The sequence below is a fragment of the Eubalaena glacialis genome, chromosome 16, assembly GCF_028564815.1.
Source record: "Eubalaena glacialis isolate mEubGla1 chromosome 16, mEubGla1.1.hap2.+ XY, whole genome shotgun sequence".
In the NCBI taxonomy this organism is placed as follows: domain Eukaryota; kingdom Metazoa; phylum Chordata; class Mammalia; order Artiodactyla; family Balaenidae; genus Eubalaena; species Eubalaena glacialis.
This window is the reverse complement of record NC_083731.1, coordinates 44,486,335-44,508,611: the sequence shown is the minus strand read 5'-3', so window position 1 is coordinate 44,508,611 and position 22,277 is coordinate 44,486,335.

Below are 22,277 nucleotides of genomic sequence, written 5' to 3'. Positions count from 1 at the left end.
CCTTTCTCTAGCCAACACTGGGGTGTTCCAAAAGGCCTACGGGGCTGGAAGTTGCTTAACAGGACTAGAGCTTCCTGTGTCTACTCAATATTCTGGTACTGAAACGGGTGCTGAAGCAAGGTCCCTAGGAGTCTTGAAAGGCTTACTACCGTGAAACTCAAGCAGAACAGTGAGGAAGGCCTCATGGAGCTGCTGCACGCCTCCCCATTGGCAAGGCAAATCAGGGCCTTACTTCGAGGCTAGGGCTCACGTTGGCTTTCACTTTTGGTATAGAGCAGAGCATGGTGAGCTTCCAAAAAGGAACTGGAAGCAAAAGGTTTCTTCCATGAAAACTCAGTTTCTTCTCAGAACCATGTCGGCAGTGACGAAAACCCAGGCAACAACAATGCTTTTCAGGTAGCTTCGAGGCCGCATGAACGGAGCTTTCCTAATGGGAAAACAAGCCTTGTGCCATCAGGCTCTCATTTCTAGGTTGACACGCAGCATACACGCAGGACCAGAGCTTCCTGGCTCTCCGCAGTGTTCTGGTACCGAAACGGGTGCTGAAGCAAGGTCCCTAGGAGTCTTGAAAGGCTTACTACCGTGAAACTAAAGCAGAACAACGATGAAGGCCTCATGGAGCTGCTGCACGCCTCCCGTTTTGCAAGGATAATCAAGGCCTTACTTCGAAGCAAGTCTCACGTTGACTTTCACTTTAGGTATAGAGCAGAGCAGGGTGAGCTTCCAACAAGGAACTGGAAGCACAAGGTTTCTTACCAAAAAACTCAGTTTCTTCTCAGAACCATGCCGGCAGTGACGAAAACCCCGCCAACAACAATGCTTTTCCGGTAGCTTCGAGGCCGCATGAACGGAGCTTTCCTAATGGGAAAACAAGCCTTGTGCCATCAGTCTCTAATTTCTAGGTAGACACGCAGCATACACGCAGGACCAAAGCTTCCTGGCTCTACGCAATGTTCTGGTACCGAAACGGTTGCTTAAGCAAAGTCCCTAGGAGTCTTGGAGAGCTTACTACCGTTCAACTAAAGCAGAACAGCGATGAAGGCCTCATGGAGCTGCTGCACGCCTCCCGTTTTGCCAGCATAATCAGGGCCTTACTTCGAGGCTAGTGCTCACATTGACTTTCACGTTTGGTATAGAGCAGAGCAGGGTGAGGTTCCAAGTAGGAACTGGAAGCACAAGGTTTCTTTCGAGAAAACTCATTTTCTTCTATGTGCCATGCCGGCTGTAAGGAAAAGCACGGTAACAACCGTGCTTTGCAGGTAGCTTCGAGGCCGCATGAATGGAGCTTTCAAAACGGGAAAACAAGCTTTGTGCCTTCAGTCTCCCATTTCCAGGTTGACACGCAGCATAAGTACATGTAGATGCTACCACGTCAAAAGAGATTCACGATCCCCACTGGGGCTTCCCCTGAATCAACTTTGTTCTACGACCGGTTTTCTGCGTGCAGCAAAGTGCCTAAACAGAGGATGCGCGAGGGAGACTTAGAGACCTGTGCCTCTTCAAAAGACCTGCTGTGTTACACCAAGAACGGTGCTTAAATTGTACTTGGAATGCAAGCCGACCACCCCCTTGAGGATGCGTGACTCGAAGTGTAAAAAGTGAAACGGGATTAGAAGCAGAGTGTTTTTCTCAATAGAGTTCAGCTAGGGGAATGAGGTTACATCCACTGCATGGAGGACAGTCGAGAAGTGTGGTCGTGAATCCTGTGTGGAGCTGAGGTAATCTGGCTCTGCCAAGGAAGAGTGCAGTGTGTTGCCTTTCTCTAGCCAACACTGGCGTGTTCCAAAAGGCCTACGGGGCTGGAAGTTGCTTAACAGGACTAGAGCTTCCTGTGTCTACTCAATATTCTGGTACTGAAACGGGTGCTGAAGCAAGGTCCCTAGGAGTCTTGAAAGGCTTACTACCGTGAAACTAAAGCAGAACAACGATGAAGGCCTCATGGAGCTGCTGCACGCCTCCCGTTTTGCAAGGATAATCAAGGCCTTACTTCGAAGCAAGTCTCACGTTGACTTTCACTTTAGGTATAGAGCAGAGCAGGGTGAGCTTCCTACAAGGAACTGGAAGCACAAGGTTTCTTACGAAAAAACTCAGTTTCTTCTCAGAACCATGCCGGCAGTGACGAAAACCCCGCCAACAACAATGCTTTTCCGGTAGCTTCGAGGCCGCATGAACGGAGCTTTCCTAATGGGAAAACAAGCCTTGTGCCATCAGTCTCTAATTTCTAGGTAGACACGCAGCATACACGCAGGACCAAAGCTTCCTGGCTCTACGCAGTGTTCTGGTACCGAAACGGTTGCTTAAGCAAAGTCCCTAGGAGAATTGGAGAGCTTACTACCGTTCAACTAAAGCAGAACAGCGATGAAGGCCTCATGGAGCTGCTGCACGCCTCCCGTTTTGCCAGCATAATCAGGGCCTTACTTCGAGGCTAGTGCTCACATTGACTTTCACGTTTGGTATAGAGCAGAGCAGGGTGAGGTTCCAAGTAGGAACTGGAAGCACAAGGTTTCTTTCGAGAAAACTCATTTTCTTCTATGTGCCATGCCGGCTGTAAGGAAAAGCACGGTAACAACCGTGCTTTGCAGGTAGCTTCGAGGCCGCATGAATGGAGCTTTCAAAACGGGAAAACAAGCTTTGTGCCTTCAGTCTCCCATTTCCAGGTTGACACGCAGCATAAGTACATGTTGATGCTACCACGTCAAAAGAGATTCACGATCCCCACTGGGGCTTCCCCTGAATCAACTTTGTTCTACGACCGGTTTTCTGCGTGCAGCAAAGTGCCTAAACAGAGGATGCGTGAGGGAGACTTAGAGACCTGTGCCTCTTCAAAAGACCTGCTGTGTTACACCAAGAACGGTGCTTAAATTGTACTTGGAATGCAAGCCGACCACCCCCTTGAGGATGCGTGACTCGAAGTGTAAAAAGTGAAACGGGATTAGAAGCAGAGTGTTTTTCTCAATAGAGTTCAGCTAGGGGAATGAGGTTACATCCACTGCATGGAGGACAGTCGAGAAGTGTGGTCGTGAATCCTGTGTGGAGCTGAGGTAATCTGGCTCTGCCAAGGAAGAGTGCAGTGTGTTGCCTTTCTCTAGCCAACACTGGGGTGTTCCAAAAGGCCTACGGGGCTGGAAGTTGCTTAACAGGACTAGAGCTTCCTGTGTCTACTCAATATTCTGGTACGGAAACGGGTGCTGAAGCAAGGTCCCTAGGAGTGTTGAAAGGCTTACTACCGTGAAACTCAAGCAGAACAGTGAGGAAGGCCTCATGGAGCTGCTGCACGCCTCCCCATTGGCAAGGCAAATCAGGGCCTTACTTCGAGGCTAGGGCTCACGTTGGCTTTCACTTTTGGTATAGAGCAGAGCAGGGTGAGCTTCCAAAAAGGAACTGGAAACACAAGGTTTCTTCCATGAAAACTCCTTTTCTTCTCAGAACCATGTCGGCAGTGACGAAAACCCAGGCAACAACAATGCTTTTCAGGTAGCTTCGAGGCCGCATGAACGGAGCTTTCCTAATGGGAAAACAAGCCTTGTGCCATCAGTCTCTCATTTCTAGGTTGACACGCAGCATACACGCAGGACCAGAGCTTCCTGGCTCTCCGCAGTGTTCTGGTACCGAAACGGGGGCTGAAGCAAGGTCCCTAGGAGTCTTGAAAGGCTTACTACCGTGAAACTAAAGCAGAACAACGATGAAGGCCTCATGGAGCTGCTGCACGCCTCCCGTTTTGCAAGGATAATCAAGGCCTTACTTCGAAGCAAGTCTCACGTTGACTTTCACTTTAGGTATAGAGCAGAGCAGGGTGAGCTTCCAACAAGGAACTGGAAGCACAAGGTTTCTTACGAAAAAACTCAGTTTCTTCTCAGAACCATGCCGGCAGTGACGAAAACCCCGCCAACAACAATGCTTTTCCGGTAGCTTCGAGGCCGCATGAACGGATCTTTCCTAATGGGAAAACAAGCCTTGTGCCATCAGTCTCTAATTTCTAGGTAGACACGCAGCATACACGCAGGACCAAAGCTTCCTGGCTCTACGCAGTGTTCTGGTACCGAAACGGTTGCTTAAGCAAAGTCCCTAGGAGTCTTGGAGAGCTTACTACCGTTCAACTAAAGCAGAACAGCGATGAAGGCCTCATGGAGCTGCTGCACGCCTCCCGTTTTGCCAGCATAATCAGGGCCTTACTTCGAGGCTAGTGCTCACATTGACTTTCACGTTTGGTATAGAGCAGAGCAGGGTGAGGTTCCAAGTAGGAACTGGAAGCACAAGGTTTCTTTCGAGAAAACTCATTTTCTTCTATGTGCCATGCCGGCTGTAAGGAAAAGCACGGTAACAACCGTGCTTTGCAGGTAGCTTCGAGGCCGCATGAATGGAGCTTTCAAAACGGGAAAACAAGCTTTGTGCCTTCAGTCTCCCATTTCCAGGTGGACACGCAGCATAAGTACATGTTGATGCTACCACGTCAAAAGAGATTCACGATCCCCACTGGGGCTTCCCCTGAATCAACTTTGTTCTACGACCGGTTTTCTGCGTGCAGCAAAGTGCCTAAACAGAGGATGCGCGAGGGAGACTTAGAGACCTGTGCCTCTTCAAAAGACCTGCTGTGTTACACCAAGAACGGTGCTTAAATTGTACTTGGAATGCAAGCCGACCACCCCCTTGAGGATGCGTGACTCGAAGTGTAAAAAGTGAAACGGGATTAGAAGCAGAGTGTTTTTCTCAATAGAGTTCAGCTAGGGGAATGAGGTTACATCCACTGCATGGAGGACAGTCGAGAAGTGTGGTCGTGAACCCTGTGTGGAGCTGAGGTAATCTGGCTCTGCCAAGGAAGAGTGCAGTGTGTTGCCTTTCTCTAGCCAACACTGGGGTGTTCCAAAAGGCCTACGGGGCAGGAAGTTGCTTAACAGGACTAGAGCTTCCTGTGTCTACTCAATATTCTGGTACTGAAACGGGTGCTGAAGCAAGGTCCCTAGGAGTCTTGAAAGGCTTACTACCGTGAAACTCAAGCAGAACAGTGAGGAAGGCCTCATGGAGCTGCTGCACGCCTCCCCATTGGCAAGGCAAATCAGGGCCTTACTTCGAGGCTAGGGCTCACGTTGGCTTTCACTTTTGGTATAGAGCAGAGCATGGTGAGCTTCCAAAAAGGAACTGGAAGCAAAAGGTTTCTTCCATGAAAACTCAGTTTCTTCTCAGAACCATGTCGGCAGTGACGAAAACCCAGGCAACAACAATGCTTTTCAGGTAGCTTCGAGGCCGCATGAACGGAGCTTTCCTAATGGGAAAACAAGCCTTGTGCCATCAGGCTCTCATTTCTAGGTTGACACGCAGCATACACGCAGTACCAGAGCTTCCTGGCTCTCCGCAGTGTTCTGGTACCGAAACGGGTGCTGAAGCAAGGTCCCTAGGAGTCTTGAAAGGCTTACTACCGTGAAACTAAAGCAGAACAACGATGAAGGCCTCATGGAGCTGCTGCACGCCTCCCGTTTTGCAAGGATAATCAAGGCCTTACTTCGAAGCAAGTCTCACGTTGACTTTCACTTTAGGTATAGAGCAGAGCAGGGTGAGCTTCCAACAAGGAACTGGAAGCACAAGGTTTCTTACAAAAAAACTCAGTTTCTTCTCAGAACCATGCCGGCAGTGACGAAAACCCCGCCAACAACAATGCTTTTCCGGTAGCTTCGAGGCCGCATGAACGGAGCTTTCCTAATGGGAAAACAAGCGTTGTGCCATCAGTCTCTAATTTCTAGGTAGACACGCAGCATACACGCAGGACCAAAGCTTCCTGGCTCTACGCAATGTTCTGGTACCGAAACGGTTGCTTAAGCAAAGTCCCTAGGAGTCTTGGAGAGCTTACTACCGTTCAACTAAAGCAGAACAGCGATGAAGGCCTCATGGAGCTGCTGCACGCCTCCCGTTTTGCCAGCATAATCAGGGCCTTACTTCGAGGCTAGTGCTCACATTGACTTTCACGTTTGGTATAGAGCAGAGCAGGGTGAGGTTCCAAGTAGGAACTGGAAGCACAAGGTTTCTTTCGAGAAAACTCATTTTCTTCTATGTGCCATGCCGGCTGTAAGGAAAAGCACGGTAACAACCGTGCTTTGCAGGTAGCTTCGAGGCCGCATGAATGGAGCTTTCAAAACGGGAAAACAAGCTTTGTGCCTTCAGTCTCCCATTTCCAGGTTGACACGCAGCATAAGTACATGTTGATGCTACCACGTCAAAAGAGATTCACGATCCCCACTGGGGCTTCCCCTGAATCAACTATGTTCTACGACCGGTTTTCTGCGTGCAGCAAAGTGCCTAAACAGAGCATGCGCGAGGGAGACTTAGAGACCTGTGCCTCTTCAAAAGACCTGCTGTGTTACACCAAGAACGGTGCTTAAATTGTACTTGGAATGCAAGCCGACCACCCCCTTGAGGATGCGTGACTCGAAGTGTAAAAAGTGAAACGGGATTAGAAGCAGAGTGTTTTTCTCAATAGAGTTCAGCTAGGGGAATGAGGTTACATCCACTGCATGGAGGACAGTCGAGAAGTGTGGTCGTGAATCCTGTGTGGAGCTGAGGTAATCTGGCTCTGCCAAGGAAGAGTGCAGTGTGTTGCCTTTCTCTAGCCAACACTGGCGTGTTCCAAAAGGCCTACGGGGCTGGAAGTGGCTTAACAGGACTAGAGCTTCCTGTGTCTACTCAATATTCTGGTACTGAAACGGGTGCTGAACAAGGTCCCTAGGAGTGTTGAAAGGCTTACTACCGTGAAACTCAAGCAGAACAGTGAGGAAGGCCTCATGGAGCTGCTGCACGCCTCCCCATTGGCAAGGCAAATCAGGGCCTTACTTCGAGGCTAGGGCTCACGTTGGCTTTCACTTTTGGTATAGAGCAGAGCAGGGTGAGCTTCCAAAAAGGAACTGGAAGCACAAGGTTTCTTCCATGAAACTCAGTTTCTTCTCAGAACCATGTCGGCAGTGACGAAAACCCAGGCAACAACAATGCTTTTCAAGGCGCTTCGAGGCCGCATGAACGGAGCTTTCCTAATGGGAAAACAAGCCTTGTGCCATCAGTCTCTCATTTCTAGGTTGACACGCAGCATACACGCAGGACCAGAGCTTCCTGGCTCTCCGCAGTGTTCTGGTACCGAAACGGGGGCTGAAGCAAGGTCCCTAGGAGTCTTAAAAGGCTTACTACCGTGAAACTAATGCAGAACAACGATGAAGGCCTCATGGAGCTGCTGCACGCCTCCCGTTTTGCAAGGATAATCAAGGCCTTACTTCGAAGCAAGTCTCACGTTGACTTTCACTTTAGGTATAGAGCAGAGCAGGGTGAGCTTCCTACAAGGAACTGGAAGCACAAGGTTTCTTACGAAAAAACTCAGTTTCTTCTCAGAACCAAGCCGGCAGTGACGAAAACCCCGCCAACAACAATGCTTTTCCGGTAGCTTCGAGGCCGCATGAACGGAGCTTTCCTAATGGGACAACAAGCCTTGTGCCATCAGTCTCTACTTTCTACGTAGACACGCAGCATACACGCAGGACCAAAGCTTCCTGGCTCTACGCAGTGTTCTGGAACCGAAACGGTTGCTTAAGCAAAGTCCCTAGGAGTCTTGGAGAGCTTACTACCGTTCAACTAAAGCAGAACAGCGATGAAGGCCTCATGGAGCTGCTGCACGCCTCCCGTTTTGCCAGCATAATCAGGGCCTTACTTCGAGGCTAGTGCTCACATTGACTTTCACGTTTGGTATAGAGCAGAGCAGGGTGAGGTTCCAAGTAGGAACTGGAAGCACAAGGTTTCTTTCGAGAAAACTCATTTTCTTCTATGTGCCATGCCGGCTGTAAGGAAACGCACGGTAACAACCGTGCTTTGCAGGTAGCTTCGAGGCCGCATGAATGGAGCTTTCAAAACGGGAAAACAAGCTTTGTGCCTTCAGTCTCCCATTTCCAGGTTGACACGCAGCATAAGTACATGTTGATGCTACCACGTCAAAAGAGATTCACGATCCCCACTGGGGCTTCCCCTGAATCAACTTTGTTCTACGACCGGTTTTCTGCGTGCAGCAAAGTGCCTAAACAGAGGATGCGCGAGGGAGACTTAGAGACCTGTGCCTCTTCAAAAGACCTGCTGTGTTACACCAAGAACGGTGCTTAAATTGTACTTGGAATGCAAGCCGACCACCCCCTTGAGGATGCGTGACTCGAAGTGTAAAACGTGAAACGGGATTAGAAGCAGAGTGTTTTTCTCAATAGAGTTCAGCTAGGGGAATGAGGTTACATCCACTGCATGGAGGACAGTCGAGAAGTGTGGTCGTGAATCCTGTGTGGAGCTGAGGTAATCTGGCTCTGCCAAGGAAGAGTGCAGTGTGTTGCCTTTCTCTAGCCAACACTGGGGTGTTCCAAAAGGCCTACGGGGCTGGAAGTTGCTTAACAGGACTAGAGCTTCCTCTGTCTACTCAATATTCTGGTACGGAAACGGGTGCTGAAGCAAGGTCCCTAGGAGTGTTGAAAGGCTTACTACCGTGAAACTCAAGCAGAACAGTGAGGAAGGCCTCATGGAGCTGCTGCACGCCTCCCCATTGGCAAGGCAAATCAGGGCCTTACTTCGAGGCTAGGGCTCACGTTGGCTTTCACTTTTGGTATAGAGCAGAGCAGGGTGAGCTTCCAAAAAGGAACTGGAAACACAAGGTTTCTTCCATGAAAACTCCTTTTCTTCTCAGAACCATGTCGGCAGTGACGAAAACCCAGGCAACAACAATGCTTTTCAGGTAGCTTCGAGGCCGCATGAACGGAGCTTTCCTAATGGGAAAACAAGCCTTGTGCCATCAGTCTCTCATTTCTAGGTTGACACGCAGCATACACGCAGGACCAGAGCTTCCTGGCTCTCCGCAGTGTTCTGGTACCGAAACGGGTGCTGAAGCAAGGTCCCTAGGAGCCTTGAAAGGCTTACTACCGTGAAACTAAAGCAGAACAACGATGAAGGCCTCATGGAGCTGCTGCACGCCTCCCGTTTTGCAAGGATAATCAAGGCCTTACTTCGAAGCAAGTCTCACGTTGACTTTCACTTTAGGTATAGAGCAGAGCAGGGTGAGCTTCCAACAAGGAACTGGAAGCACAAGGTTTCTTACGAAAAAACTCAGTTTCTTCTCAGAACCATGCCGGCAGTGACTAAAACCCCGCCAACAACAATGCTTTTCCGGTAGCTTCGAGGCCGCATGAACGGAGCTTTCCTAATGGGAAAACAAGCCTTGTGCCATCAGTCTCTAATTTCTAGGTAGACACGCAGCATACACGCAGGACCAAAGCTTCCTGGCTCTACGCAATGTTCTGGTACCGAAACGGTTGCTTAAGCAAAGTCCCTAGGAGTCTTGGAGAGCTTACTACCATTCAACTAAAGCAGAACAGCGATGAAGGCCTCATGGAGCTGCTGCACGCCTCCCGTTTTGCCAGCATAATCAGGGCCTTACTTCGAGGCTAGTGCTCACATTGACTTTCACTTTGGTATAGAGCAGAGCAGGGTGAGGTTCCAAGTAGGAACTGGAAGCACAAGGTTTCTTTCGAGAAAACTCATTTTCTTCTATGTGCCATGCCGGCTGTAAGGAAAAGCACGGTAACAACCGTGCTTTGCAGGTAGCTTCGAGGCCGCATGAATGGAGCCTTCAAAACGGGAAAACAAGCTTTGTGCCTTCAGTCTCCCATTTCCAGGTTGACACGCAGCATAAGTACATGTTGATGCTACCACGTCAAAAGAGATTCACGATCCCCACTGGGGCTTCCCCTGAATCAACTTTGTTCTACGACCGGTTTTCTGCGTGCAGCAAAGTGCCTAAACAGAGGATGCGCGAGGGAGACTTAGAGACCTCTGCCTCTTCAAAAGACCTGCTGTGTTACACCAAGAACGGTGCTTAAATTGTACTTGGAATGCAAGCCGACCACCCCCTTGAGGATGCGTGACTCGAAGTGTAAAACGTGAAACGGGATTAGAAGCAGAGTGTTTTTCTCAATAGAGTTCAGCTAGGGGAATGAGGTTACATCCACTGCATGGAGGACAGTCGAGAAGTGTGGTCGTGAATCCTGTGTGGAGCTGAGGTAATCTGGCTCTGCCAAGGAAGAGTGCAGTGTGTTGCCTTTCTCTAGCCAACACTGGGGTGTTCCAAAAGGCCTACGGGGCTGGAAGTTGCTTAACAGGACTAGAGCTTCCTGTGTCTACTCAATATTCTGGTACGGAAACGGGTGCTGAAGCAAGGTCCCTAGGAGTCTTGAAAGGCTTACTACCGTGAAACTCAAGCAGAACAGTGAGGAAGGCCTCATGGAGCTGCTGCACGCCTCCCCATTGGCAAGGCAAATCAGGGCCTTACTTCGAGGCTAGGGCTCACGTTGGCTTTCACTTTTGGTATAGAGCAGAGCAGGGTGAGCTTCCAAAAAGGAACTGGAAACACAAGGTTTCTTCCATGAAAACTCATTTTCTTCTCAGAACCATGTCGGCAGTGACGAAAACCCAGGCAGACAATGCTTTTCAGGTAGCTTCGAGGCCGCATGAACGGAGCTTTCCTAATGGGAAAACAAGCCTTGTGCCATCAGTCTCTAATTTCTAGGTAGACACGCAGCATACACGCAGGACCAAAGCTTCCTGGCTGTACGCAGTGTTCTGGTACCGAAACGGTTGCTTAAGCAAAGTCCCTAGGAGTCTTGGAGAGCTTACTACCGTTCAACTAAAGCAGAACAGCGATGAAGGCCTCATGGAGCTGCTGCACGCCTCCCGTTTTGCCAGCATAATCAGGGCCTTACTTCGAGGCTAGTGCTCACATTGACTTTCACGTTTGGTATAGAGCAGAGCAGGGTGAGGTTCCAAGTAGGAACTGGAAGCACAAGGTTTCTTTCGAGAAAACTCATTTTCTTCTATGTGCCATGCCGGCTGTAAGGAAAAGCACGGTAACAACCGTGCTTTGCAGGTAGCTTCGAGGCCGCATGAATGGAGCTTTCAAAACGGGAAAACAAGCTTTGTGCCTTCAGTCTCCCATTTCCAGGTGGACACGCAGCATAAGTACATGTTGATGCTACCACGTCAAAAGAGATTCACGATCCCCACTGGGGCTTCCCCTGAATCAACTTTGTTCTACGACCGGTTTTCTGCGTGCAGCAAAGTGCCTAAACAGAGGATGCGCGAGGGAGACTTAGAGACCTGTGCCTCTTCAAAAGACCTGCTGTGTTACACCAAGAACGGTGCTTAAATTGTACTTGGAATGCAAGCCGACCACCCCCTTGAGGATGCGTGACTCGAAGTGTAAAAAGTGAAACGGGATTAGAAGCAGAGTGTTTTTCTCAATAGAGTTCAGCTAGGGGAATGAGGTTACATCCACTGCATGGAGGACAGTCGAGAAGTGTGGTCGTGAACCCTGTGTGGAGCTGAGGTAATCTGGCTCTGCCAAGGAAGAGTGCAGTGTGTTGCCTTTCTCTAGCCAACACTGGGGTGTTCCAAAAGGCCTACGGGGCTGGAAGTTGCTTAACAGGACTAGAGCTTCCTGTGTCTACTCAATATTCTGGTACTGAAACGGGTGCTGAAGCAAGGTCCCTAGGAGTCTTGAAAGGCTTACTACCGTGAAACTCAAGCAGAACAGTGAGGAAGGCCTCATGGAGCTGCTGCACGCCTCCCCATTGGCAAGGCAAATCAGGGCCTTACTTCGAGGCTAGGGCTCACGTTGGCTTTCACTTTTGGTATAGAGCAGAGCATGGTGAGCTTCCAAAAAGGAACTGGAAGCAAAAGGTTTCTTCCATGAAAACTCAGTTTCTTCTCAGAACCATGTCGGCAGTGACGAAAACCCAGGCAACAACAATGCTTTTCAGGTAGCTTCGAGGCCGCATGAACGGAGCTTTCCTAATGGGAAAACAAGCCTTGTGCCATCAGGCTCTCATTTCTAGGTTGACACGCAGCATACACGCAGTACCAGAGCTTCCTGGCTCTCCGCAGTGTTCTGGTACCGAAACGGGTGCTGAAGCAAGGTCCCTAGGAGTCTTGAAAGGCTTACTACCGTGAAACTAAAGCAGAACAACGATGAAGGCCTCATGGAGCTGCTGCACGCCTCCCGTTTTGCAAGGATAATCAAGGCCTTACTTCGAAGCAAGTCTCACGTTGACTTTCACTTTAGGTATAGAGCAGAGCAGGGTGAGCTTCCAACAAGGAACTGGAAGCACAAGGTTTCTTACAAAAAAACTCAGTTTCTTCTCAGAACCATGCCGGCAGTGACGAAAACCCCGCCAACAACAATGCTTTTCCGGTAGCTTCGAGGCCGCATGAACGGAGCTTTCCTAATGGGAAAACAAGCGTTGTGCCATCAGTCTCTAATTTCTAGGTAGACACGCAGCATACACGCAGGACCAAAGCTTCCTGGCTCTACGCAATGTTCTGGTACCGAAACGGTTGCTTAAGCAAAGTCCCTAGGAGTCTTGGAGAGCTTACTACCGTTCAACTAAAGCAGAACAGCGATGAAGGCCTCATGGAGCTGCTGCACGCCTCCCGTTTTGCCAGCATAATCAGGGCCTTACTTCGAGGCTAGTGCTCACATTGACTTTCACGTTTGGTATAGAGCAGAGCAGGGTGAGGTTCCAAGTAGGAACTGGAAGCACAAGGTTTCTTTCGAGAAAACTCATTTTCTTCTATGTGCCATGCCGGCTGTAAGGAAAAGCACGGTAACAACCGTGCTTTGCAGGTAGCTTCGAGGCCGCATGAATGGAGCTTTCAAAACGGGAAAACAAGCTTTGTGCCTTCAGTCTCCCATTTCCAGGTTGACACGCAGCATAAGTACATGTTGATGCTACCACGTCAAAAGAGATTCACGATCCCCACTGGGGCTTCCCCTGAATCAACTATGTTCTACGACCGGTTTTCTGCGTGCAGCAAAGTGCCTAAACAGAGCATGCGCGAGGGAGACTTAGAGACCTGTGCCTCTTCAAAAGACCTGCTGTGTTACACCAAGAACGGTGCTTAAATTGTACTTGGAATGCAAGCCGACCACCCCCTTGAGGATGCGTGACTCGAAGTGTAAAAAGTGAAACGGGATTAGAAGCAGAGTGTTTTTCTCAATAGAGTTCAGCTAGGGGAATGAGGTTACATCCACTGCATGGAGGACAGTCGAGAAGTGTGGTCGTGAATCCTGTGTGGAGCTGAGGTAATCTGGCTCTGCCAAGGAAGAGTGCAGTGTGTTGCCTTTCTCTAGCCAACACTGGCGTGTTCCAAAAGGCCTACGGGGCTGGAAGTGGCTTAACAGGACTAGAGCTTCCTGTGTCTACTCAATATTCTGGTACTGAAACGGGTGCTGAACAAGGTCCCTAGGAGTGTTGAAAGGCTTACTACCGTGAAACTCAAGCAGAACAGTGAGGAAGGCCTCATGGAGCTGCTGCACGCCTCCCCATTGGCAAGGCAAATCAGGGCCTTACTTCGAGGCTAGGGCTCACGTTGGCTTTCACTTTTGGTATAGAGCAGAGCAGGGTGAGCTTCCAAAAAGGAACTGGAAGCACAAGGTTTCTTCCATGAAACTCAGTTTCTTCTCAGAACCATGTCGGCAGTGACGAAAACCCAGGCAACAACAATGCTTTTCAAGGCGCTTCGAGGCCGCATGAACGGAGCTTTCCTAATGGGAAAACAAGCCTTGTGCCATCAGTCTCTCATTTCTAGGTTGACACGCAGCATACACGCAGGACCAGAGCTTCCTGGCTCTCCGCAGTGTTCTGGTACCGAAACGGGGGCTGAAGCAAGGTCCCTAGGAGTCTTAAAAGGCTTACTACCGTGAAACTAATGCAGAACAACGATGAAGGCCTCATGGAGCTGCTGCACGCCTCCCGTTTTGCAAGGATAATCAAGGCCTTACTTCGAAGCAAGTCTCACGTTGACTTTCACTTTAGGTATAGAGCAGAGCAGGGTGAGCTTCCTACAAGGAACTGGAAGCACAAGGTTTCTTACGAAAAAACTCAGTTTCTTCTCAGAACCAAGCCGGCAGTGACGAAAACCCCGCCAACAACAATGCTTTTCCGGTAGCTTCGAGGCCGCATGAACGGAGCTTTCCTAATGGGACAACAAGCCTTGTGCCATCAGTCTCTACTTTCTACGTAGACACGCAGCATACACGCAGGACCAAAGCTTCCTGGCTCTACGCAGTGTTCTGGAACCGAAACGGTTGCTTAAGCAAAGTCCCTAGGAGTCTTGGAGAGCTTACTACCGTTCAACTAAAGCAGAACAGCGATGAAGGCCTCATGGAGCTGCTGCACGCCTCCCGTTTTGCCAGCATAATCAGGGCCTTACTTCGAGGCTAGTGCTCACATTGACTTTCACGTTTGGTATAGAGCAGAGCAGGGTGAGGTTCCAAGTAGGAACTGGAAGCACAAGGTTTCTTTCGAGAAAACTCATTTTCTTCTATGTGCCATGCCGGCTGTAAGGAAACGCACGGTAACAACCGTGCTTTGCAGGTAGCTTCGAGGCCGCATGAATGGAGCTTTCAAAACGGGAAAACAAGCTTTGTGCCTTCAGTCTCCCATTTCCAGGTTGACACGCAGCATAAGTACATGTTGATGCTACCACGTCAAAAGAGATTCACGATCCCCACTGGGGCTTCCCCTGAATCAACTTTGTTCTACGACCGGTTTTCTGCGTGCAGCAAAGTGCCTAAACAGAGGATGCGCGAGGGAGACTTAGAGACCTGTGCCTCTTCAAAAGACCTGCTGTGTTACACCAAGAACGGTGCTTAAATTGTACTTGGAATGCAAGCCGACCACCCCCTTGAGGATGCGTGACTCGAAGTGTAAAACGTGAAACGGGATTAGAAGCAGAGTGTTTTTCTCAATAGAGTTCAGCTAGGGGAATGAGGTTACATCCACTGCATGGAGGACAGTCGAGAAGTGTGGTCGTGAATCCTGTGTGGAGCTGAGGTAATCTGGCTCTGCCAAGGAAGAGTGCAGTGTGTTGCCTTTCTCTAGCCAACACTGGGGTGTTCCAAAAGGCCTACGGGGCTGGAAGTTGCTTAACAGGACTAGAGCTTCCTCTGTCTACTCAATATTCTGGTACGGAAACGGGTGCTGAAGCAAGGTCCCTAGGAGTGTTGAAAGGCTTACTACCGTGAAACTCAAGCAGAACAGTGAGGAAGGCCTCATGGAGCTGCTGCACGCCTCCCCATTGGCAAGGCAAATCAGGGCCTTACTTCGAGGCTAGGGCTCACGTTGGCTTTCACTTTTGGTATAGAGCAGAGCAGGGTGAGCTTCCAAAAAGGAACTGGAAACACAAGGTTTCTTCCATGAAAACTCCTTTTCTTCTCAGAACCATGTCGGCAGTGACGAAAACCCAGGCAACAACAATGCTTTTCAGGTAGCTTCGAGGCCGCATGAACGGAGCTTTCCTAATGGGAAAACAAGCCTTGTGCCATCAGTCTCTCATTTCTAGGTTGACACGCAGCATACACGCAGGACCAGAGCTTCCTGGCTCTCCGCAGTGTTCTGGTACCGAAACGGGTGCTGAAGCAAGGTCCCTAGGAGCCTTGAAAGGCTTACTACCGTGAAACTAAAGCAGAACAACGATGAAGGCCTCATGGAGCTGCTGCACGCCTCCCGTTTTGCAAGGATAATCAAGGCCTTACTTCGAAGCAAGTCTCACGTTGACTTTCACTTTAGGTATAGAGCAGAGCAGGGTGAGCTTCCAACAAGGAACTGGAAGCACAAGGTTTCTTACGAAAAAACTCAGTTTCTTCTCAGAACCATGCCGGCAGTGACTAAAACCCCGCCAACAACAATGCTTTTCCGGTAGCTTCGAGGCCGCATGAACGGAGCTTTCCTAATGGGAAAACAAGCCTTGTGCCATCAGTCTCTAATTTCTAGGTAGACACGCAGCATACACGCAGGACCAAAGCTTCCTGGCTCTACGCAATGTTCTGGTACCGAAACGGTTGCTTAAGCAAAGTCCCTAGGAGTCTTGGAGAGCTTACTACCATTCAACTAAAGCAGAACAGCGATGAAGGCCTCATGGAGCTGCTGCACGCCTCCCGTTTTGCCAGCATAATCAGGGCCTTACTTCGAGGCTAGTGCTCACATTGACTTTCACTTTGGTATAGAGCAGAGCAGGGTGAGGTTCCAAGTAGGAACTGGAAGCACAAGGTTTCTTTCGAGAAAACTCATTTTCTTCTATGTGCCATGCCGGCTGTAAGGAAAAGCACGGTAACAACCGTGCTTTGCAGGTAGCTTCGAGGCCGCATGAATGGAGCCTTCAAAACGGGAAAACAAGCTTTGTGCCTTCAGTCTCCCATTTCCAGGTTGACACGCAGCATAAGTACATGTTGATGCTACCACGTCAAAAGAGATTCACGATCCCCACTGGGGCTTCCCCTGAATCAACTTTGTTCTACGACCGGTTTTCTGCGTGCAGCAAAGTGCCTAAACAGAGGATGCGCGAGGGAGACTTAGAGACCTCTGCCTCTTCAAAAGACCTGCTGTGTTACACCAAGAACGGTGCTTAAATTGTACTTGGAATGCAAGCCGACCACCCCCTTGAGGATGCGTGACTCGAAGTGTAAAACGTGAAACGGGATTAGAAGCAGAGTGTTTTTCTCAATAGAGTTCAGCTAGGGGAATGAGGTTACATCCACTGCATGGAGGACAGTCGAGAAGTGTGGTCGTGAATCCTGTGTGGAGCTGAGGTAATCTGGCTCTGCCAAGGAAGAGTGCAGTGTGTTGCCTTTCTCTAGCCAACACTGGGGTGTTCCAAAAGGCCTACGGGGCTGGAAGTTGCTTAACAGGACTAGAGCTTCCTGTGTCTACTCAATATTCTGGTACGGAAACGGGTGCTGAAGCAAGGTCCCTAGGAGTCTTGAAAGGCTTACTACCGTGAAACTCAAGCAGAACAGTGAGGAAGGCCTCATGGAGCTGCTGCACGCCTCCCCATTGGCAAGGCAAATCAGGGCCTTACTTCGAGGCTAGGGCTCACGTTGGCTTTCACTTTTGGTATAGAGCAGAGCAGGGTGAGCTTCCAAAAAGGAACTGGAAACACAAGGTTTCTTCCATGAAAACTCATTTTCTTCTCAGAACCATGTCGGCAGTGACGAAAACCCAGGCAGACAATGCTTTTCAGGTAGCTTCGAGGCCGCATGAACGGAGCTTTCCTAATGGGAAAACAAGCCTTGTGCCATCAGTCTCTAATTTCTAGGTAGACACGCAGCATACACGCAGGACCAAAGCTTCCTGGCTGTACGCAGTGTTCTGGTACCGAAACGGTTGCTTAAGCAAAGTCCCTAGGAGTCTTGGAGAGCTTACTACCGTTCAACTAAAGCAGAACAGCGATGAAGGCCTCATGGAGCTGCTGCACGCCTCCCGTTTTGCCAGCATAATCAGGGCCTTACTTCGAGGCTAGTGCTCACATTGACTTTCACGTTTGGTATAGAGCAGAGCAGGGTGAGGTTCCAAGTAGGAACTGGAAGCACAAGGTTTCTTTCGAGAAAACTCATTTTCTTCTATGTGCCATGCCGGCTGTAAGGAAAAGCACGGTAACAACCGTGCTTTGCAGGTAGCTTCGAGGCCGCATGAATGGAGCTTTCAAAACGGGAAAACAAGCTTTGTGCCTTCAGTCTCCCATTTCCAGGTGGACACGCAGCATAAGTACATGTTGATGCTACCACGTCAAAAGAGATTCACGATCCCCACTGGGGCTTCCCCTGAATCAACTTTGTTCTACGACCGGTTTTCTGCGTGCAGCAAAGTGCCTAAACAGAGGATGCGCGAGGGAGACTTAGAGACCTGTGCCTCTTCAAAAGACCTGCTGTGTTACACCAAGAACGGTGCTTAAATTGTACTTGGAATGCAAGCCGACCACCCCCTTGAGGATGCGTGACTCGAAGTGTAAAAAGTGAAACGGGATTAGAAGCAGAGTGTTTTTCTCAATAGAGTTCAGCTAGGGGAATGAGGTTACATCCACTGCATGGAGGACAGTCGAGAAGTGTGGTCGTGAACCCTGTGTGGAGCTGAGGTAATCTGGCTCTGCCAAGGAAGAGTGCAGTGTGTTGCCTTTCTCTAGCCAACACTGGGGTGTTCCAAAAGGCCTACGGGGCTGGAAGTTGCTTAACAGGACTAGAGCTTCCTGTGTCTACTCAATATTCTGGTACTGAAACGGGTGCTGAAGCAAGGTCCCTAGGAGTCTTGAAAGGCTTACTACCGTGAAACTCAAGCAGAACAGTGAGGAAGGCCTCATGGAGCTGCTGCACGCCTCCCCATTGGCAAGGCAAATCAGGGCCTTACTTCGAGGCTAGGGCTCACGTTGGCTTTCACTTTTGGTATAGAGCAGAGCATGGTGAGCTTCCAAAAAGGAACTGGAAGCAAAAGGTTTCTTCCATGAAAACTCAGTTTCTTCTCAGAACCATGTCGGCAGTGACGAAAACCCAGGCAACAACAATGCTTTTCAGGTAGCTTCGAGGCCGCATGAACGGAGCTTTCCTAATGGGAAAACAAGCCTTGTGCCATCAGGCTCTCATTTCTAGGTTGACACGCAGCATACACGCAGTACCAGAGCTTCCTGGCTCTCCGCAGTGTTCTGGTACCGAAACGGGTGCTGAAGCAAGGTCCCTAGGAGTCTTGAAAGGCTTACTACCGTGAAACTAAAGCAGAACAACGATGAAGGCCTCATGGAGCTGCTGCACGCCTCCCGTTTTGCAAGGATAATCAAGGCCTTACTTCGAAGCAAGTCTCACGTTGACTTTCACTTTAGGTATAGAGCAGAGCAGGGTGAGCTTCCAACAAGGAACTGGAAGCACAAGGTTTCTTACAAAAAAACTCAGTTTCTTCTCAGAACCATGCCGGCAGTGACGAAAACCCCGCCAACAACAATGCTTTTCCGGTAGCTTCGAGGCCGCATGAACGGAGCTTTCCTAATGGGAAAACAAGCGTTGTGCCATCAGTCTCTAATTTCTAGGTAGACACGCAGCATACACGCAGGACCAAAGCTTCCTGGCTCTACGCAATGTTCTGGTACCGAAACGGTTGCTTAAGCAAAGTCCCTAGGAGTCTTGGAGAGCTTACTACCGTTCAACTAAAGCAGAACAGCGATGAAGGCCTCATGGAGCTGCTGCACGCCTCCCGTTTTGCCAGCATAATCAGGGCCTTACTTCGAGGCTAGTGCTCACATTGACTTTCACGTTTGGTATAGAGCAGAGCAGGGTGAGGTTCCAAGTAGGAACTGGAAGCACAAGGTTTCTTTCGAGAAAACTCATTTTCTTCTATGTGCCATGCCGGCTGTAAGGAAAAGCACGGTAACAACCGTGCTTTGCAGGTAGCTTCGAGGCCGCATGAATGGAGCTTTCAAAACGGGAAAACAAGCTTTGTGCCTTCAGTCTCCCATTTCCAGGTTGACACGCAGCATAAGTACATGTTGATGCTACCACGTCAAAAGAGATTCACGATCCCCACTGGGGCTTCCCCTGAATCAACTATGTTCTACGACCGGTTTTCTGCGTGCAGCAAAGTGCCTAAACAGAGCATGCGCGAGGGAGACTTAGAGACCTGTGCCTCTTCAAAAGACCTGCTGTGTTACACCAAGAACGGTGCTTAAATTGTACTTGGAATGCAAGCCGACCACCCCCTTGAGGATGCGTGACTCGAAGTGTAAAAAGTGAAACGGGATTAGAAGCAGAGTGTTTTTCTCAATAGAGTTCAGCTAGGGAATGAGGTTACATCCACTGCATGGAGGACAGTCGAGAAGTGTGGTCGTGAATCCTGTGTGGAGCTGAGGTAATCTGGCTCTGCCAAGGAAGAGTGCAGTGTGTTGCCTTTCTCTAGCCAACACTGGCGTGTTCCAAAAGGCCTACGGGGCTGGAAGTGGCTTAACAGGACTAGAGCTTCCTGTGTCTACTCAATATTCTGGTACTGAAACGGGTGCTGAACAAGGTCCCTAGGAGTGTTGAAAGGCTTACTACCGTGAAACTCAAGCAGAACAGTGAGGAAGGCCTCATGGAGCTGCTGCACGCCTCCCCATTGGCAAGGCAAATCAGGGCCTTACTTCGAGGCTAGGGCTCACGTTGGCTTTCACTTTTGGTATAGAGCAGAGCAGGGTGAGCTTCCAAAAAGGAACTGGAAGCACAAGGTTTCTTCCATGAAACTCAGTTTCTTCTCAGAACCATGTCGGCAGTGACGAAAACCCAGGCAACAACAATGCTTTTCAAGGCGCTTCGAGGCCGCATGAACGGAGCTTTCCTAATGGGAAAACAAGCCTTGTGCCATCAGTCTCTCATTTCTAGGTTGACACGCAGCATACACGCAGGACCAGAGCTTCCTGGCTCTCCGCAGTGTTCTGGTACCGAAACGGGGGCTGAAGCAAGGTCCCTAGGAGTCTTAAAAGGCTTACTACCGTGAAACTAATGCAGAACAACGATGAAGGCCTCATGGAGCTGCTGCACGCCTCCCGTTTTGCAAGGATAATCAAGGCCTTACTTCGAAGCAAGTCTCACGTTGACTTTCACTTTAGGTATAGAGCAGAGCAGGGTGAGCTTCCTACAAGGAACTGGAAGCACAAGGTTTCTTACGAAAAAACTCAGTTTCTTCTCAGAACCAAGCCGGCAGTGACGAAAACCCCGCCAACAACAATGCTTTTCCGGTAGCTTCGAGGCCGCATGAACGGAGCTTTCCTAATGGGACAACAAGCCTTGTGCCATCAGTCTCTACTTTCTACGTAGACACGCAGCATACACGCAGGACCAAAGCTTCCTGGCTCTACGCAGTGTTCTGGAACCGAAACGGTTGCTTAAGCAAAGTCCCTAGGAGTCTTGGAGAGCTTACTACCGTTCAACTAAAGCAGAACAGCGATGAAGGCCTCATGGAGCTGCTGCACGCCTCCCGTTTTGCCAGCATAATCAGGGCCTTACTTCGAGGCTAGTGCTCACATTGACTTTCACGTTTGGTATAGAGCAGAGCAGGGTGAGGTTCCAAGTAGGAACTGGAAGCACAAGGTTTCTTTCGAGAAAACTCATTTTCTTCTATGTGCCATGCCGGCTGTAAGGAAAAGCACGGTAACAACCGTGCTTTGCAGGTAGCTTCGAGGCCGCATGAATGGAGCTTTCAAAACGGGAAAACAAGCTTTGTGCCTTCAGTCTCCCATTTCCAGGTTGACACGCAGCATAAGTACATGTTGATGCTACCACGTCAAAAGAGATTCACGATCCCCACTGGGGCTTCCCCTGAATCAACTTTGTTCTACGACCGGTTTTCTGCGTGCAGCAAAGTGCCTAAACAGAGGATGCGCGAGGGAGACTTAGAGACCTGTGCCTCTTCAAAAGACCTGCTGTGTTACACCAAGAACGGTGCTTAAATTGTACTTGGAATGCAAGCCGACCACCCCCTTGAGGATGCGTGACTCGAAGTGTAAAACGTGGAAACGGGGGGGATTAGAAGCAGAGTGTTTTTCTCAATAGAGTTCAGCTAGGGGAATGAGGTTACATCCACTGCATGGAGGACAGTCGAGAAGTGTGGTCGTGAATCCTGTGTGGAGCTGAGGTAATCTGGCTCTGCCAAGGAAGAGTGCAGTGTGTTGCCTTTCTCTAGCCAACACTGGGGTGTTCCAAAAGGCCTACGGGGCTGGAAGTTGCTTAACAGGACTAGAGCTTCCTCTGTCTACTCAATATTCTGGTACGGAAACGGGTGCTGAAGCAAGGTCCCTAGGAGTGTTGAAAGGCTTACTACCGTGAAACTCAAGCAGAACAGTGAGGAAGGCCTCATGGAGCTGCTGCACGCCTCCCCATTGGCAAGGCAAATCAGGGCCTTACTTCGAGGCTAGGGCTCACGTTGGCTTTCACTTTTGGTATAGAGCAGAGCAGGGTGAGCTTCCAAAAAGGAACTGGAAACACAAGGTTTCTTCCATGAAAACTCCTTTTCTTCTCAGAACCATGTCGGCAGTGACGAAAACCCAGGCAACAACAATGCTTTTCAGGTAGCTTCGAGGCCGCATGAACGGAGCTTTCCTAATGGGAAAACAAGCCTTGTGCCATCAGTCTCTCATTTCTAGGTTGACACGCAGCATACACGCAGGACCAGAGCTTCCTGGCTCTCCGCAGTGTTCTGGTACCGAAACGGGTGCTGAAGCAAGGTCCCTAGGAGCCTTGAAAGGCTTACTACCGTGAAACTAAAGCAGAACAACGATGAAGGCCTCATGGAGCTGCTGCACGCCTCCCGTTTTGCAAGGATAATCAAGGCCTTACTTCGAAGCAAGTCTCACGTTGACTTTCACTTTAGGTATAGAGCAGAGCAGGGTGAGCTTCCAACAAGGAACTGGAAGCACAAGGTTTCTTACGAAAAAAC